Below are 6,000 nucleotides of genomic sequence, written 5' to 3'. Positions count from 1 at the left end.
TGTATTATCTGAATACCTCAGTAGAATTAGCAGTTAGCTTCTTAAAAAAGATCAAATAAATGAAGATTTTAATTGCTTAAATTTAGTACACTGCTTTCAAAATAATCCAGAATTACCAAACTATTTCATTAAAAAAGGTTACATTACTATAGCAAAATGCAGTGAATTATAGCTCTATTAGGAGAGCCAGTGTGATGGAATGGTGACCATGCTGGCCTACAAACAAGGAGATGGTGACTTTCAGGTTTCAGGAAATTAATAATAATAATAATAATAATAATAATAATAATAATAATAAAATAAATAAATTTGTTTCACAAATTATGTGAATTTGTGCAATAGCATGAACATGCAATTCAAAGAATGTCCTTTTTAAGCCCACACTGGCCTGCAGGTATGCAAGAGACAAATCAAAGCTTGCAGTTCTATTAACATTTTAATAGTTTAAACCCCAATTTTCTATTATGGCACAGCAGCACCATAAATGTAAAAGGTTTTTGAAGATTGCATTGACTTTCCATCAAAATGTACTTAAATCATAAAGGGAAAGTAAGTTTATAATTGCTGTGTTCATGTTTTACAATCAACCTAGTTACTGAATTAAGTCATTTCCTAGGTTCTTACAATCTTTTCATTTATTATATTCATCACATTACTCCCCATCTCACCTAAGACCAAATAATAACTAGGCTTGGGTAGTACACTAGATTAGTGGTTCTCACCACAGACTCCCTTTAAATACCTTTTGTGGCCATGGACCATGGCCATAGACCACCAAGACTTATTAACAATATTTAAATCATAGCATTCCTTCAAGACTTTGTGGACGGCCTATCACATTGCTGCCGCCAAAGTCCATGGAATCACAGGTTGAAAAGCAATACACTAGATCAGAGGTCCCCAACCGCCGGTCCGCGGACCGGGACCGGGCCGTTGGAGCTTTTCAGCCGGTCCGCGGCGCCAGGGCCCCCTCGGCCTTTCCGCATCACCAGCGGCGCTCCCCCCGCCAGCCAGCCAAGCCCCGCGCCCGCCGGAACCGGCTCCTCGCTCTCCCCCCGCCGCCCGCCGCGTTTGCAGGAGGTGGGGAGGGTTGGGCGGCCCGCCAAGGCCAGGAGGGACGCCGCTGCCCCCCCCCCTCCTTCCCTCTCTCCGCCCGCCGCTGCGCCTCCTTGACAACGAGAGGAAATGCCGGCAAAGGCTTTCCTCAGCGGAGGCCGGCGAAGGTGATATTGAATGTCGGGGGAGAACGGGTATTTGCACGCGCTCCCTATCTCCCTGCTAGCCCACTCGGAATATTCAAAATAAGAAAAACCTTTGCCGGCGAAGGCTTTTCTTATTTTGAATATTCCGAGTGGGCTAGCAGGGGGATAGGGAGCGCTTGCAGCCGCCCGTTCTCCCCCGACATTCAATATCACCTTCGCCGGCCCCGCCTCTCCTCCAAACCCCCTTGCTGAGAGCCCGGGGCGAAAGTGCTCTCGCAAAGGTGAGGCGGGCAGGGCGTGCGCGCGTCATCGCTGAGAAGAATGGAGAGAGAACGAGAGTGAGTGAGAGCAACAGACAGCAAGATAGAGAGAAAGTGAGAAAGAGAGAGTGAGAAAGGGGGGGGAGAGAAAGAGATAGCAAGAGAGAGAACAAGAGAGAGAAAGAGCGTGAGAAAGAAAACAAGAAAGAGTGAGAGAGAGAGAAAGCAAAAGAGACAGAAAGAAAACAAGAGAGAGAAAGTGAGAAGAAGAGAGAGAAAGAGGGGGAGAGAGAGAGAAAGAGAGAGGGGGGAGAGAGAGAAAGAGAGGGAGAGGGAGAAAGAGAGAGGGAGAGGGGGGAGAGATAGCAAGAGAGGGAGAGAGGGAAAGGGGGAGAGAGGGGGAGAGAAAGAGAGAGGGAGAGAGAGAGGAGATAAAGGAAGAGGAGAGAGAGAAAGGAAGAGAAAGAAAGAAAGAGGGATAGAAAGAGAGAGAGAGTGAGAGATGCTCAGTGAGCCTTTCTTTGAAGTTGCCTTTCTTTCTTTCTCTTTCTTGCTTTCTTTCTTGCTCTTTTTCTTTCTCTCTTTTACCTTCCCTTCCTCTATTTCTTCTTTTCTTTCTCCTTCCTACCTTCTTCCCTTACTCTCCCCTTTCATAAGTTTCCTTGCTTCCTTCCTCTGTTCCTGTCCCTTCCCCCTTTCTTTCTTTCTTTCTTTCTTTCCTTCCTTTCCTCCCTCCATTTCTTGCTTTCCTTTTCCTTCCTCCCTTCCTTCCTCCCTCATTCCCTTCTTTCACTCCTTCCTCTCTTACTCTCCCCTTTCACACCTTTCCTTGCTTCCTTTGCACCCTTCTTTTGTTCCTGTCCCTTCCCTCTTTCCTTCCTTCCTTCCCACCCTCCGTCCATTCATTCACCCATTCCTCTCTTGATCGCCCCTTTTACGGCGCCGCTGACAGCTAGCTCTCTCCCCCCCCCCCCCCCCCCCCCCCCCCCCCCCCCCCCGTCACCGGGCCATGGAAAACTGGTCTAGCTTAAAGCCGGTCCCTGGTGCAAAAAAGGTTGGGGACCTCTGCACTAGATCACAATGGCGATACTGATGATGATAATTTTGTCCGTGAGAGCCACTTTGGTGTAGTGATTAAGACACCAGGCTATAAACTCTAGTTCTGCCTTAGGTGTGGAACCAGGGGTGGGCAGCAGGCAGGACAGAGTGGAACACAGTTCCACCAGCAGAAATGAAGCTGTGTGCCCAGCTCCAGCTGACTATCCCCCCCATCCTCCTCCTCGGAAAGTGGCAGGGAGACCAGCACCAGCAGGAGTTGCCGAGGGGCCATTTCCCCCCCTCTTTTCTCAGCAGTTGATCGGAACCCATTCGCCTAGCTACCCAGCCTGGGGCGACAGCGCGGGAAACGTGAAGCAAATTGTCACCCCAGAGAGAGACATTGTAAGTCAAGGAGTTAACAGTTCACTTGAACGATGATGATCGTTCAAGTCACTCCCATCTGGTCACATGGTCAGCAAGCCACTCCTACCCAGTCACATGACCAGCAAGCCACGCCCACGAAACAAGCCACACTCAGTGTGGCAGTAAAAATTTTGGCTGCCCATTACTGTGTGGAACCAATTGGGTGACCTGGACCAGTCACTCACTCACCGCCTTAGGAAGAAAGCAATGGCAAGACACTTCTGAAAAACCTTGCCAAGAAAACTGAAAAGTATTATTAGCCCTGGCAGTCAACAGGAATTAGGACTAAGTCAAAAAATATTGTTAACATTATATTCCTAGTCCCTAGAGGCCGACCATACTGAAATTGTTACAAGTTTCTGGAAGGCCGTGTGAGCAGGAACTTTTGTTGCCTGAGTGTTCTGCTTCCCATTTGTTACAGGAAATCATTAACACAGTGGGATGCACACACACTTAGTAGGAAAAAAAGTTGATATGTATTTTAGGGAGGAATTAAATCCCCGACAGTTTGCAAATTAAACCATATGTACTGTAAATAAAAATATGTCAACCGTATTAAGAGCAAAGAGAGGTCCTCGCAATAAAATATGACTTTTTCAGGGCTCTTGAAAATCCACATTAAAGATGATACCACACAACGGAATTTCACTTGAAGTAGCATTCCACATCACTCCATTTCTTATCCTGTGTGATTCATACTTAGCAAGTGTTGAGCTACTATACTGTAAGTAGGGAGATACCGTCTGTGGAATGCTGGGACGAAATCGGCAGGCATTGCTTCAGGTTGATCATAAATATATCATCTGAATAAATAAGGTCACTAATTAATTAGTCAATAATATTAATTGAATTACAGAAACAGCTTCAAGAATCAGCCAACTTTTATTAGCCCAAGTGGATGAGATATTTGGGGATTTAAAAAAGACAGAGAGCAAAGAAGGAAATGTAATTATAACTTTCTTCTGTGATAGCAGGAAAGAATTTAAGATGGTACTTTGGCATGGTATGCTAGAATAACTGCTGTTAAAATTATTCTCCCTAAAAATATTCTTCCCAAACATTTTCAATTCCTTTGCTTATTTTGATTCTGCACATGGGAAAAAATTATTCATTCTTGGATGAATTATGTATTACAAATATGTAGCTCTAAAAGAATCAGATCAGATAAATCATATCATATATGCAAAAATATGACTGAAGTTATACATACCAAATCCTAAATATCATTTCATACTTTTTGCATAATACTATTTGGAACATGAAATATGCTCAACAGATGCAAGCTGAGTGAGCCTCTCCAATCTGTCAAGACAATACCATTCCTCTCCAATAGTCAGAAAACTTTGCTCTAGAAATTGGAAAAAAACTAGACACAATCTCCAACTGTAACTGCTCCTTTCTGCTCCCATTCCATTCAATATATTGTGTAGAGGAAGTGAAGTTACTTTTCCCCTTGAAAAAAATGCATCCTTTGGGACATACACGCTTAGTACATAGAACATTCAATGCTGCAGAGAGGTCAAAAATAGCCCTGTATTCCATTTAAGTCTAAAGAGTGACTACTGACGAATCTCGGGTTTCAGTCACCAGATGGAATAAAAATAGGCTGTTGAAAATGAAAGACACATTGGATTAACTGTGTAGAGGCTTCCCACCCACTGTAGGAAAGGAATTATCCTGATAAGTACTACTGTATATCCACTTTTGTACTATAACCAAGAAATATGCTTAGCTGGACAGATTCCTTGATAATAGACCCAGCTGACTAGGAATGACTCTAACATACTATCTCTTTGCTGAAGGAGACGTCAATTGAATCATGTCAACTAACTTTAAGATATCTTAATATCTTATTAATATTAATATCTGGAGTATCATTAAGTATTGTACCTTATGATTCTTGGTGAATGTATCTTTTATGTACACTGAGAGCATATGCACCAAGACAAATTCTTTGTGAGACCAGTCAGACTTGGCCAATAAATAGTTCTATTCTATTCCTAATTTTATTCTCTAGCCTCTCTCTCCCTCTCATCCATTCATCTATCTATCTATCTATCTATCTATCTATCTATCTATCTATCTATCTATCTATCTATCTATCTATCTATCTATCTATCTATCTATCTATCTACCCTATCCTAGGAGGCATGGAGAATTAAGCGGCTCTAGTTGTTTGTTAAGTGGGAGTTAGTCCTAAATGCAGCAAAAATGGCTGTGATCCTTGTGGAGTTGGATTACAAATTCTCCTGAAACAACAGCCATGCAGGAATGTCTCATAGCACAGAGACAGAAAGCACAGTGACTGACACCCATTTTCTTCACAGGTACAGTATTATGTATAGTAATAACTATCTTTTTCTCAGTATTGAGACCAATATCCAAACTGACATCATTACTTCATTCTTTATCTATGTGGATAAAATTATTTTTCCTATATCCAATTTGAAACATGCTTGACTCCCGGATAGCTTACATACAGAAAAAGAATACGTATAAAAAGACATTGTGCTGACTAGGACTAAGCATCCAATTGCAAATCAAATATAAAGGTTACAGAGAACAGAGAATTACTCTCGCTCAGTGCCATTGTAACTTCGAATGATCAGTATAGGAATGATTGTACCTGTATTTACATCAGGCTAGGATGCTAAATCTGGACAGGGAAAACTCTTGAGAACTAATATAATATGATTAGGGTGCTGGACTAACTTTTGGGAGGATGCTGCAATCCTTGGCCATTTATTATGAGGAAAAATAAGGTGGCTGGAACACTGCACAAGCTCTTGAGTGTCAAAGAGGTACTTTGGTGAACATTACGTGGGTAATCAAGGAACAGTTTTTTAAAAATTCAAGACTTTATTCAGTTTTGACCAGAAGAGGAAAAGGCATTTAGATGGTACAAGGTGCTATCAGAAAGAAATATGAGCAGAACTTTGTATTGTCATATCCAACCTCTGCAGCTAACTTTCCAATCCCTTAAGGATGACATTCAAAGATTAGAATAACTGAGTTGGAAGGGACCTTGGAGGTCTTTTAGCTTAACCCCCTGCTTAGACAGGAAACCCTACACCACA

The sequence above is a fragment of the Erythrolamprus reginae genome, chromosome 1 (assembly GCF_031021105.1).
Source record: "Erythrolamprus reginae isolate rEryReg1 chromosome 1, rEryReg1.hap1, whole genome shotgun sequence".
In the NCBI taxonomy this organism is placed as follows: Eukaryota; Metazoa; Chordata; class Lepidosauria; order Squamata; family Dipsadidae; genus Erythrolamprus; species Erythrolamprus reginae.
Note: the sequence above shows the minus strand (reverse complement) of the source record.